Here is a 14590-nt window from a genome sequence, read left to right on the forward strand (position 1 = left end):
TTAAGGTGACAAAAACGTTCGATCATTTGTCTCACAGCTTCACCTTTTATAGAATCAAACAAATCAAATTCCTTTTTAAGTAATGAAATTTTGTTCTTTTTAATTTGTTTGCCACCCTCAGCTTAAACCTGTAACGCTTCTCGGACCGATTTTGACGAGCCATCATGATTAAGAAGTGCAAAAATATCATCTCTGATCGATTGTTGGATTAAGGCAATCATCCTTTACTCATGAGAAAATACTTTTTCAATCTTCAGTTTCCGAATCTCCAAGTGCAAGTTCTTCACCTTTATCATTTTTCGGCCTCTTGTACCCAAACTTCATACAAAACCAGCTTTCATGAGCATATGCTTTTGCCCAGTTAAGAAATCGTTCTTTTCACCAAGTATAATCTTCGATGTTATCCAGCTTAGGTGGTTTAGAATGAGCTCCGTAAAATTTTTCATGTTTTATATTATCATTTATAGCTTTAGAAATACTTTTCGGTGCAACATTTGGTGTTTCGTTCGATTCAGAAGTGAAGGCCTTGTAAAAAGTGTTATAAAATTCTTCAGTCATGATATCCTGCAAAACACACAATTCAAACACTTGATTAAATCTGACAATCAAACAAAACACACTAAAGAAATTCTGGTTCGGATGGACTTGTCCGGATGAACTGTGGTCCGGATGGACTTTGGTTCGGATGGACACTTGTCCGGATGAACAATCTGGTCCGGATGGGATTAGTCTGGATGAGCTTTATCCGGATGAACTTTGGTCCGGATAAACACTAACACAGGAACAATCACACTTCTAAGAAGTCTATCCATCTGGATGGAGAACTCTATCCGTCCGGATGGACAATGACATCAACAGACTCAGTTTCAAAGTTCATGATTTTGACAATTTTGAGTATGATTTTGTTTGAATTTTGATTTGAAACTTTGTAAGGTTTGTTAAAACTGGTTTTCGCACAACATATTGAAAATTCAGCCAATTTTATCCATGAAATCTTTGTGAATTTCAATTTAAAGTTCAAAAAGATATGAAAAGATGAAGAAATGAGAAGAAGATGAAGATTTTGCTCTGAATCTGATGAAGAAGCTTGATCTTCGTGTCTCTAATCCGTGCACTCAAACACCTTACTCTGATACCACTTGTGAATTCAGGATCTGCATGAATTCCTTGACCGCTGAATGCGAACCGACACATGATATGTGCGGAATCCAATCACGTGCGTGGACAGAACACGAGGATGTAAATATGACTGTTTTCCTTTACTGATTTGACAACGTTTTCACCATGATTACAAACGGGCAGAGCTTCGCATCAAGAATACGCAAAAGTTACAAATGGCAAGACCCTAGACATCTATTTATAGGCATCCTCCATCCGGATGGTACATGCTAGCGGATGGACTCCATCCGGATGGATGGGTCTCCATCTGGATGGATGGACATTACACACAATACAAAGCTTCCGGATGAACCAACCGTCTGTATGGACCTAATGTCCATCCGTACGGATGGGCTTCAACATGCACTAGCTTTGTCTTTTTCCCATTTCAGTAGTGGTCTTGTGACATCTGTTTCAGCTACGATACTTGATTGACGCAAGCGATAGACATATGCACTCACACACAACCAAAATATATTTCAAAACTTATAAAAAATTGTTGATGTTTGTAAACTTTGAAAGTCAACATGGACACTTGTGTCCATCCCCATGTCTGATCGGACATTAAACACACGCGCACACACACACTCCTCAATTGCTTTCCTTATAAGGCATAAACACCTTTATATTCCTTTCATGTTAGGATCTGAGTTTGATACATGTAAATAATACTGATAGAAACACAATAAAATTCACAAGGAGGAAGATATTATAAACAATTGTTTTCCATTAATCACAATGATTCAATTGTTTTACAGAATGATTCTACAATCTCACCAACCTGATTACTCACAAAACTATTCGTACAAAAGAGAATGTGAGAACTCTAATAGGTGAGATCTATTTGTACTAAGTACTAAAGCTCTGTTCATGATAGGCTGACATCACCCTAATAGTGACATCTAACATTCCTTATAGAAAATATTCCAAAAATGTTGCAAACATCTGTGCAAATCTAACATCTGATCTATCTATGCTAAACACTAATATAAACAAGTACTATTAAATTGGGAAACACCTGTTTGGACTATCCCCTAATTCTTTGATTCAAACATCTGTTTTGCCAGACAGATGTTTAGTCTTCTTCATCAGACCTTTGCTTCAACAGACTTTAGGCTTCAACATACCTTGTTTCTTTATGAACAACAATTCCAAGGTTTTGATGGGATATTTGCTTGTCTTCAATAGATGCTCTAATTTAGATGTTCAAGATTCACTATCTTTAGGGAGAGAATTGCTTTATCAACTGTTTATTTTTTGATCTCATTGTCATGCTTTGGCTTTTGGATATCATTTGTTCTTTTGTAGGTCCAACAATCTCCCCCTAGAACAGATGATGCCAAAACATATGTTTGTTTTGACCAATTTTTATTTCTCATCAACTGTTCTCTTATTTGACCTTTGAAATGTAATTCAATGTCCAAAGAAACAGTGTCTTCTAGGTCCCTCCTAGTGGAAGACTTATCAAGTTTTGCAGATCTTTAATTTTTAGTCCATAGGCACTTTTCATTGAGATCTTCTCCACTTCCCTACTAGCCCTGAGCAAAGTTAATTCATGGGTGTCTTTGTTTGACTTCCATTTTAGAACTTTAAGGCCAGGGGATTTGCTGGACCAGAGTTATTGCAGATGAGTTTAGAAACACTGGTCTTCCTATGATAATGTCAACTAGATCTTCTTTCCTGGTTTCCTTCTTATTTTGAAATAATCTTTTTATAAATTCCCTTGCAGCTCTTGATATGTTTCTTGCTGATGGAAACTCAGAAGGTTCAACCAAAGTTTTTATGGGAAAGTCTAGGTGTTCACACTCTGGATTTCTCGGTAATGAGTGATCCCTATCTCTTTTAATTTCAACTATTTGTAGCTTTCAAGAGTTGTTGACTCATCCCATTTTGCCATTGTCTTCATGGTGGGCATCTTTGCAGCTTCCAGTTCTTCTTTCATTCTTCTTATCTTCAAAGCCCTTTTATCATTTGACTTTTTGCCATCTTTCCATGGGGTTGAAGGAGTAATATCAGGACATAGCTTCAACTTTTCAATCCTCACTAATTCATTTAGCAAGGATTCAGATGATCATCCTATGAACTATTTCTTATCAGCATCACATGGTTTCTTTTCCATGATGTGACTAAGGTAATCTTCCCTAAGCAGCTTTTTAAGATCTGCATCAGTTATGGGATCATGGGATAGTGTTCTACAAAACATGTTGGCATAGCCTTCTAGCGCTTCTGCTATTTTTTATTCTTCTGATAAAATTTGTTTATCATCCTTCCCTTGGTTTCTTTCCAAAAATGTCGCAACCCTCGTCTCCTAATTACTCGGGAACGGGCGGCTGCGGCCAGTTTCAGAGGTATTTGTCACACCCTGGCTTTGCGAAAGCGTGGGTTTATTTGGTGTAACTTCTTAATACCATAGCTTTATCACAACAAAGCTATATGATAGTAAAACCGTGAAGATCATCCATTGATTAAAGTTTTAAAAACAACATACCACAACATTCTCTTAAAGTTGACGCATGCAACGAGTTTACAACCCAACATAATAAAAACCTTGTTCAAAAGACACAACCACAAACATGTAATAAACGCAGCTTAAGACTTGTGACTCGTCCAGGCAAAAGTCACAACCCCTAAACTTGGATGACCTCGTATCTCCTACACAGCATGAAAACGTAGCATACCTCGCCAGATCCCTAACTCCCTGAAATACATGTAAGTTGGAAAAATAAACAAAAGTTGAACGAGTTCATGTAAAGTGAGTATGTAAAACCTTTGTAATACATTTATAAGTAAGAAAATCCCTGGTATGTAGCAAATAAGGAAAAAAAACGAGATCACCATTGGGTTGCAAAGCCAATGATATGTGTGAAGTGCAGTAGGAAGACTCAAACCTAGAAGATTTTTGCGTCGGGCTCAAAGTCACCCTGAGGTCCGTTCTGTTGGGCCTGGAGTTGGGCTCGCTACACCCAGATAGATCTACCGCTAATGACCCTCGGTTCTACAATGAGGATTAATGGCCTCCAGTTCCCGCCTACCCACTCACATGATCTAAGTAGTAACCCTCCTTACACTAACCATACCATGTAAAAAGTATTCGTAATCATAGTAACATCTATTTCACCCCCGAAGTATAAAAACTGAAAACAGTTAAGAGAAAAGGGGGACATGAACTCACAGAAGTGCGTCTCGAAATAGTAAATCCCAATCAACTTGCTGCGTGACGACCTACACGTACTAACTTCTATTAGACGGACGGCCGTGCCTTGGCTTAAGGTTTAAGTTTTTGGGAAATAGTTAGACAACTATTTCGTATTTAGATTTCTTAATTATTTAATAATTATGTTCCTTCCCAAGGATGGGAGTTTTAATACATGTGCGTTTTTATAACTTCAAAAATATATTATTAAGTCTCACTTAATAAAATATATTCTAATTCATTTGTCTAGAATATTTTATCTCCAAAATATACATATTTTTCCCAAAATATATATATTTTTTCCAAAAGTATTATATTTTATTCCATATAATTTCCAGAATAATACTTTTATCAAAATAGGCATTTAAGAGTATTTTCAGAAAATACATGAGTTACATTTTAAGGTTCGTGTGGTAATAGTAATACGGGTGTAACTTAAATATTTATTCGTGAAGGCATTGATATTATTTTGGAGTCGTTACTTCTCAGTGTATTCAAGTAATATTATTTTTACTCTAAAAATAATATATATATATATAGTTCACAAAATAATCATAAAATCGCACAAGTGTTTTACTATGAAATATATATCCTAAATATATATTTAGCAAGTTTTATTTACGAAAATCCACCTCCGACGCTTGGTAATTTTGTAATAAAAATCATGGCGAATTTTATTTGGGAAAACAAGTTAAAAATATATTTATAACCACTTGTCACAAAATATTTCTAAGTGTTATTTTCTGGAAAAAAATAGCCAGAGTTTCCTCTGTAACTGGAGGTGGCCACGCTTACTAGCGTATCATTTTCTTTTAAGAATTCAATCAACAACTTATCAATCATCAACATACATTATTCAAACATCAAGCTAGTCAAAATAAGTATAAATCGCAAATTCATGAACTTGTAAGTCTTGTAAAAATATGTAGTATCTTCCTAACATATTTAGTAGATCTTGTTTTCTTTAAAAATTAACATCAGTTTCTTGAAAGCTTTATTCTTAAGGAATATGAAGTTTTACAACTTCTAGTCAAAAATTACGAACATGTTTCTTTGTTAAACCTTCTTGTTACACAAGTGTTTACACACTTCTTTAGTCACTAAAATACCTTTAGTTTATGAAAGATCCGGCTTTTAAACAAGACTTGTATATTTTACTTGGTTCTTCCGAAAAACCACTTGTAGATCTTTAGATCTACTAGTTTAGAACTCTATTTCACAAGAAAAATCACTTTTACACAAGTTCATGTTTATGTATGGAAAGGTTCATCATCTTGCAACTTTCATACTTAACATATCAGTAGTTCATGTTTCATGAACATGATCTAGCATGGTTAGATGACGATCCGTTCCACTACTAGCATCAAAGAACATAAAATAATCACAACTAGTCAAGATTCACAAGATTTACACCATTATTTTTTCTTTAACCAACATATTCATCTTTCTTTCAAGACTTTTAGATTTGATCTTTAGTGTTCTTGATTTTTAACCGTTAAATTTCTTATTAACCACTTTAAGCATGAACAAGAGAGTGTTTAGAAGCACTTACTACTAGCTCGTGGCTAGGGAAGAATCAAAGCGTAAACAAGGTGGACAAAAGCAATGTAGAGAGGTTCTTGGGATTCCGAAAGCATCGGGTCTCCTCGTATGGTCTCTTGCACACTTGTATGTAAGAAAATAGCTTGAACAAGATTTGAATGATGGTGAGATGGTGGGTGTTGGTTTCGGCCGATCACAAGAGAGGGAGAGAGATGAGAGCAATTTTTGTGTTGTGATTAGTGAATGAAAGTGTGATCTCTTGTACATACTTATAGACCATCCAACTTAATTAACCATTATATAATGTGTGATCTTGATACTAGACATAATCAAATAAAATAATCAAAATGTAAGGAGTGTGTCCCATATGGGGGAATGATCGGTTGAGAAGGGTGGTTTATAGTTGGATTTCAATGGATAGTTAGTGATTAGTTAGTTTAGTTAGGTATTTAAATTAGTGTAATAGTGTGTAGTGTATTATAACGGGTGTTAGGGTGTTCGGGGACCCTAACTAGCTCAGAAAAGTGTAAACAATGTCATTGACAATATTTTTATGTCCTGGGTAAAGTCCGGTTGTTCGGTTGGATATTGATCCGTTAAAGTGCTAAATAAGTATTTAAAGTGCCATTTATAGTGTTTTTAGTGACACAATAAATTCCCGACACTTTGGAAAGTGTCTAGTATTATTTTCCCATGTTTTTGCACTTTACTAGTTATATTAAATGCTGAATTTTTGTATAAAGTGCAAGATTATGTTTTAGGCACATCCGGTTACTATAACTATCACCTAGTGACGCACTTTTACAATCCTCACCTCCCTACACTCCCTACTAGTGTAGTAATTAATTTTCGGCTCATAGTAGCCTTAGAGACAGTGTCTGTCTAGTGCTGGCTATATCAGCATGTTTACTGGGTTATCCGTTCATTGTGCTACTGTGCTTTTGTGAATCAAGTTTGTCACTATAGTTCGTGTAAATAATGGAGTGACGGCAATAAAGTATGATGCATGAATATGTATGTATCGGAAATCACGTAGCAGTTTAACCACAATTGTAAGCAAGCACAATAATTAAGCATTAATTAAATATTAATTAATTCGTACGGATACCTGATTTGGTGAGGTTGTCACATTCTCCCCCCGTTAAGAAAATTTCGTCCCGAAATTTTAGGCTCTGCTTCTAGTTGCAGGGGTCTTGGGAAATAAGTGGGGGTACTTTTCTTTCATTCGGTCCTCATGCTCCCAGGTGTATTCTGGACCATATCTTGCATTCCAACGAACTTTGACGAGTTTGACACTGCTCATGCGGGTTTTGTTTATCTTCCAATCTGTAACCTCAACGGGTTCTTCAACAAAATGGAGCGTGTCGTCAATATGAATCTCGTCTGTGGGATTGACAACAGTATCTTGCGTTAGGCTCTTTTTCAGATTTGATACATGAAATGTATCGTGAACACCATTCAGCTCGGCAGGTAAGTCCAACTTGTATGCTACTAAACCAATTCTTTCCAGAATCTTGAATGGACCAATATAACGCGGGTTCAACTTTCCACGCTTCCCGAAGCGTGCCACACCCTTCCAGGGTGATACCTTCAATAATACCATGTCTCCTACCTCAAACTCTAGAGGTTTCCTTCTTCGGTCCGCATAACATTTTTGTCGATCGCGAGCCACCTTGATGCGATCTCGGATCTGTGCAATCTTATCTATGGTTTCCTGAACCACATCAGGACCAACCAATTGTCTATCACCTGCATCAGACCAACAAAGAGGTGATCTACACTTGCGTCCGTATAGAGCTTCAAATGGCGCGGCTCCAATACTGGTGTGGTAGCTGTTGTTGTATGAAAATTCGACCAATGGTAAATGTTTATCCCAGCTACCTCCCAAATCCATAACACATGCTCTCAGCATATCTTCCAATGTTTGTATCGTCCGTTCGCTCTGTCCATCGGTCTGTGGGTGAAAAGCAGTGCTCAGGTTCAATTGTGAGCCAAACGCTTCTTGGAAAGACTGCCAAATCCTTGACACAAACCTTCTGTCTCTATCAGAGATGATCGAGAGAGGCACTCCATGACGTGCAACGATTTCTCTCATGTATATTTCAGCCAATTTGCTCGTGTTATCTTTCTCTCTGATAGGTAAGAAGTGCGCTGATTTCGTTAGCCGGTCCACTATTACCCAAATAGTGTCATGACCTCTTGGCGTTCTTGGCAACTTCGTTATAAAATCCATTGAGATTTGTTCCCATTTCCACTTGGGAATCTCAAGTTGCTGCAGAAGTCCTGGAGGCTTCTGGTATTCAGCTTTCACCTTGGCGCACGTTAAACACTGGCTAACATAGACAGCAACATCGCCTTTCATCCTAGGCCACCAATAATAATCCTTAAGGTCCTGGTACATCTTATTCGCTCCTGGATGGATAGAGTACCATAATTTGTGAGCTTCATCAAAAATAACTTTTCTCAAACCACTAAACAGAGGAACCCAAATCCTTTTCATAAAACATAACATTCCTTCCTCGTTTGGCACTAATTGCTTCTCCATCCCACGGAGATATTCCTTTTCAATGTTTCTTTCTTTCAGAGCCTCTTTCTGCGTGGCACGAATGCGCAGGGAAAGATCTGTCTGGATAATCATCTCTAAAGCCCTAACCCTTATGGGCTTGATCCTCTCTTTTCGACTTAGGGCATCGGCGACCACATTCGCCTTCCCTGGATGATACTTGATCTCGCAGTCGTAATCGTTTAACAATTCGACCCAACGTCTTTGTCTCATATTCAGCTCTTTCTGGTCGAATATGTGCTGCAGACTTTTATGATCCGTAAAGATTGTACACTTTGTACCATATAAATAGTGTCTCCAAATCTTCAACGCAAATATCACTGCGCCTAGCTCCAAATCATGTGTGGTATAATTCCTTTCGTGAACTTTCAACTGGCGTGATGTGTAGGCTATAAATTTCTGGCGTTGCATCAACACGCAACCCAAACCTTGACGTGAGGCGTCACAATATACCACGAAATCATCTGTTCCTTCTAGTAGCGATAAAATCGGCGCATTACAAAGCTTGTCTTTCAATAACTGAAACACTTCCTCCTATTTGATTCCCCAATCAAACTTCTTATCTTTCTGCGTGAGGAAGGTCAAGGGTTGAGCGATCTTTGAAAAATCCTCGATGAACCTTCGATAATACCCAGCCAAACCTAAGAATTGACGAATCTCGGTTGGCGTCTTTGGAGTTTCCCAATTTTTGATTGCTTCAATCTTGGTGGGGTCCACATGAATTCCATCCCCATTAACCACGTGTCCAAGAAATTGGACTTCACGTAACCAAAACTCGCACTTTGAGAATTTGGCATACAACTTTTCCTTTTTCAGCAACTCCAAAATAGCTCTTAGATGTTGTTCGTGTTCATTCTTCGTCTTCGAATAAATCAGAATGTCGTCAATAAACACAATCACGAACTTGTCGAGATACGGCTTGCAGACTCGGTTCATTAGGTCCATGAAAAATGCAGGTGCGTTCGTCAACCCAAACGGCATAACTAGGAACTCGTAATGTCCATAGCGAGTTCTAAAGGCTGTTTTTGGAAGACTTTCTTCTTGTATTCTCAGCTGGTGATAACCTGATCGCAAATCGATCTTCGAGTAGTAGCTTGAACCTTGGAGCTGATCGAATAAGTCATCGATCCTTGGCAGAGGATATCTATTCTTGATAGTCAACTAGTTCAACTCCCGGTAGTCAATGCACATACGAAAACTACCGTCTTTCTTTTTGACAAATAAAACTGGAGCTCCCCAACATGAGAAGCTTGGTCTGATGAATCCCTTGTCTAATAGCTCCTGGAGTTGTGTCAACAACTCTTGCATCTCAGACGGGGTAAGTCGATATGGTGCCTTAGCCATAGGCGCGGCGCCTGGAACTAAGTCAATACGGAACTCCACTTGCCTTTGGGGTGGCAATCTTGGAAAGTCCTCTGGAAAGACTTCAGGATACTCCTTTACGACAGGGATGTCTTCGATCTTCAACTCAAAAGCTTTCTTATCCACGATGTGTGACAGGAAGGTAGCACATCCTTTCTGTAAACAATTTCGCGCTTTCAGGCAGCTGATGATTCTTAAAGGTGTATCGCGCTTTTCTCCATGAACTACGATCGTTTCCCCATCTTCTGTTGGGATGTGAATGACCTTTTCGTGGCAGACAATCTCAGCCTTGTTGCTCGATAACCAATCCATCCCTACTACCACGTCGAAGCTTCCCAACTTGACTGGTAGTAGATCCAAAGTAAACTCACGCTCTCCCAACTCGATTACACAACCTCTGACAACTTCATTAGCTTTAACCAGCTTTCCATTAGCCAGTTCAATTGAGTACGGGATATCTAATTTACTAGCGGCTAACCCAAGCATATTCTTAAATTCTAACGACACGAAGCTATAGTCGGCACCAGTATCTAACAAAACGGATGCAAAGCATTGGTTTATAGGGAACGTACCAGTAACAACATTGGGATCCTGGCGCGCTTCCCTCGACTCGATGTTAAAGACTCTTCCCCGCGCTTGGTTCAATTCTGGGCAGTTTCTCTTAAAATGCCCAATGTCACCACAGTTAAAACAACTCAGTCTCTGACCATTACCTCCCCCATTCCCAGCTTGAGTGTTGTTTTGATTTCGGTTCGCGTTACCAGCTTGACTTGCATTGTTACCATGGTTTCCATTGCCTCTATTATTTCCTTGTGCACGATTTCCATTGCCACCACGATTATTGTTCCTATTTCCAAAACCTCATTGGCCTCCTCGGCCAGCACTAGCCCAGCAAGAATCCTTCAGGTGGCCAACTTTTCCACAAGCTTCACATACTTTTGGCCCACACCGGCCAGAATGATGACGCTGGCAGGAGTTACACTTGGGTAATGAACCCATATACTCTTTTCCTTTCTTTCCAGCACCGGTTGCAGCTTGGACCGGTGTGCTTGATTCTCCTTTCTTGCCCACACTGCTTGTACCCTGCTTGAAGTTCGAGAACTTCCTTTTGTTCTCGCCAGATGGCTCTACGTGAGTCTCCTTCTTCTTCTGCTCAGCATTTGAAAACTTGTTTAGGCGGATAGCCTCCTCAGTAAGAGCCACGCTCTGATCGATGGCCTCGGTGATTGTCGCAGGCTTGGAAGTAGTGACCATACTCATGATCTGAGGAGCTAAACCCCAAATAAAGTGCTCGATACGTTTGAACTCTGTGTAACCATATAAGGTACCACATGTGACAGATTGTGGAATCTCTGAACATACTCCGCAATTTTGGGACCTTCCATTTTCAAGTGCCAGAATTTCGTTTCCAGCTTCTGAATCTCCGCACGTGAACAATACTTTCTTCGCATGAGCTCTTTCAGCTCAGTCCATGTCATTGCATAAGTTGTGGCTTCACCAAGGGTTTGTACTTGTAAGTTCCACTAGGACAGGGCTCCGTCCAGGAATAGCCCTGAAATGTAGGTCACCTGTTGGTCTGGAGTGCACTTGCTCATTCGGAGAACAAATTCCGTCTTCTTGGCCCATCTGACAAACGCCACAGCACCTCCGGTGCCGTTAAAGTTTACAGGTTTGCAATCTAGGAATTGCTTGTAAGTGCACCCTGCACATACATTAGGATTTACAAATGGTATTAGCGTACGTGCTAAAGATATCCAAATGTACCGTAGTATGCCTTAAACGACTTAACATTACCATGGGGTGGATTGTTATTTCCGTTTTTATTGAAATTGCTTCCACTGGTTCCTCCTTGTGAGGCTGCATACTGCGCTATGGCGGTAGCAATGATTTGTTGGAGTTCTGCCTCGTTGGTAGGCATGCGTGTCTGGCATCTTGGAGGCATCTTCTAAAAGATGTTTCACGTTGGTCAGGTTATAGTAAGTAAAGTGTACGTATGTATTCAACAATATCAACACATAACATCTCATGTTATAAATAAATCAACCACATAACATCTCATGTTATAGAACATAAACAATCAATCAAGCATCACATATAATGAGAATACTGCGATTGCGCTATCATAAATCAAGACCACAATGTAAGGTTTACAAGTTCACAACTGTATCGTACATCATCAATGACTAAGGACCACATCACCCTAGTCCAAACTATCAAATCAGTGACATCAACAACCAACACACAAAACATCAAAAATCATAATCATCCAAAATGCGGTCTTCAAAAAAGCTGTATAGTCTGCACAATCGCGGTCCTCTCATCAAAAGTCTACCTGTATCGTACAAAAAGGGCCTACACTGATGGCGGTGGAGGAGGGGGAAAATGAGAAAAGAGTAAACGTCGCATATGAAGCCAGTCCTCCTCCATAGCGCGATGAGAGTGCAACAAATATGCTATCTGCTGCTCAGGAGTCCATCTGTCACACCCCCAAAATCCACACGCGGAATATCACCGCTTGGGAGCGTGACTGACCAAGATCAAGCCACCAATCATATTGAACATGTAATTAATATCAAGTCAAATAAATGCAAACCAATCATTCAATACGATAGGTGTTCAAAACATAATTATAGTTTCAAAGTGTAACAGAAGCATAAGTATGAAAACTCAATGTAAAACATAAGTTCAAATGTTTTAACATGGCATCCACGATCCATGCTCCACAACGACCTGCTCCTCCCCGTGCAAGCTCCATGTATCTAACGACCTACAAGGCATGTAACATAGGATCAACAACTAGTTGAGCGAGTTCACAGTTTATAGTTCAGTAGTTGTAATGGTATAGTAAGCCTTGTGTTCGTTCATTAAGTCATGTATCGTATTAGTTCGTATCGCAGCCCTCTAGGCATGTATGCGAAGATTAGGGAAAATTCTCAAGTATTCTAGACTAGGTATGTTCGTATCGCGGCCACCCGGCACCTGTGCGAAGTTTTAGTGTATAGTTCGCAGCCTTCCTAGGCATGTGTGCGAAGATTAGTCATATTATCGCAGCCAACCCTGGCATGTGTGCGAAGATCAGTCATATTATCGCAGCCATTCCCGGCGTGTGTGCGAAGATCAGTTCTATAAGCATCACTAGTCTAGCAGTATCTTAACCAATCACCTTCCTCACCCGAGGATCATATCACTACGTTCCATTATCTAGAGAAGTACAAATAAATAAATCAATCCCATTCCCACCCTGGGAACCCCATGCCTTGGCTGTGTGAACTCACCTTGGTTTGCTCGGTATGTTATTGCTTCTATGGTTTATCAAATGTCTAAGTCCGTTACACACGACCTAGGATATGTTGCACATGATACGATGTAAGTGTTTGCATCAAATTAGGGTTTACCAATCCTTGATATTCATGCAACTGTGTTTTGTGTGTTTATTGTGTACATGATGATATCACATAGAATGTTCATACTTACGGGATCATACATTTGCATTCAGTATCATACGATTATATGTATATTTATATATAGAATCATACATCACGTAAACAGTTAATCATGTTCACATAATTCATGCGTCACGTCTTTGATTTCACAGTTTAGTCTAACGGGGATGTTAATCTAATTGTCGCCGTTAAGATACTCAGTACATTTAGCAGTGTTATTAAACTTCACAAGTTTAACGAAGTCAGGGATTTAACAAAGTGTCATACACAGCTTAACAGATTAATCATTATATAACATGCAGTTCATTGTTTCAAATTGAACATCAGACAACATCAGACAGGGCCTTGCCCTTCTAAAACTCAGACAAGTGTGTGGGGGGTTTCCCCTGTTCAAAACTCGGACAAGACATGGCAAGGGGAAGGGGTATAAAACTCGGACATGTAAGGGGGTTAAAACTCATATAGCATGTGTGAGGGAGTAAAAAGTCGGACATGGGGGTTTCCTCATGAAACTCGGATCCCCCCCCTCATGTGATAAAGATCGGACAAGGTATCCAGTTACAAAACTCGGTCCCCTTTCAATACTTAAAGGTCGGACAAGGGTTTGGGCCAAGAACTCGGACCATCAAGGTCATGAAACTCGGACCCTTGTGTCCTTTGCAAAACTCGGACAACATGTGTGATAACAAACTCGGACATTAACAACATATCAAAAAGTCGGACCTATCCCTTACATACAAAAGTCGGACTATTATCCTTCTACATCACAAAGTTCGGACTCTTATCACACATATATAAAACTCGGATTCCTCATATACATACATAAAGTTCGGACCTCTTATGATAATAAAACTCTGACACACATTAGGTTACGAAACTCTGACAATAAACAATACGTGAATTCCAATCATTTCACAGAATCAAAAGATCATAACAGTTACGTTTTCTATGTTCAAGCAAACCCTAATTTCATTCATATCGACGGCAGATTCATAACAAATCGACCAATGCTTAACAACAACAATTATCACAAGAATAATCTATCAAGCATGCAACTAATCATCATCATAATCACAATTATCCAGAATCAAATCAAAATCACAGAATATTATATGAGGAACTAGGGTTTTCATGAACACATAATCAAGAATCAAGAATTGATAATAATCAAGCAATCAATTAGGGTTTACAAGTATTACAATGATCAATAAGCAATTACCTTGAATGATTCTAGAGAAAATGTGGAATCAAAGTGCTGAATGTCTTGTGCTAATGATGATGGTGATAATGATTGCTAGAGGATTAGAGAATACAGTACGTGCTTTGGTT

This window comes from Helianthus annuus, chromosome 12, assembly GCF_002127325.2.
Source record: "Helianthus annuus cultivar XRQ/B chromosome 12, HanXRQr2.0-SUNRISE, whole genome shotgun sequence".
Taxonomy (NCBI): Eukaryota; Viridiplantae; Streptophyta; class Magnoliopsida; order Asterales; family Asteraceae; genus Helianthus; species Helianthus annuus.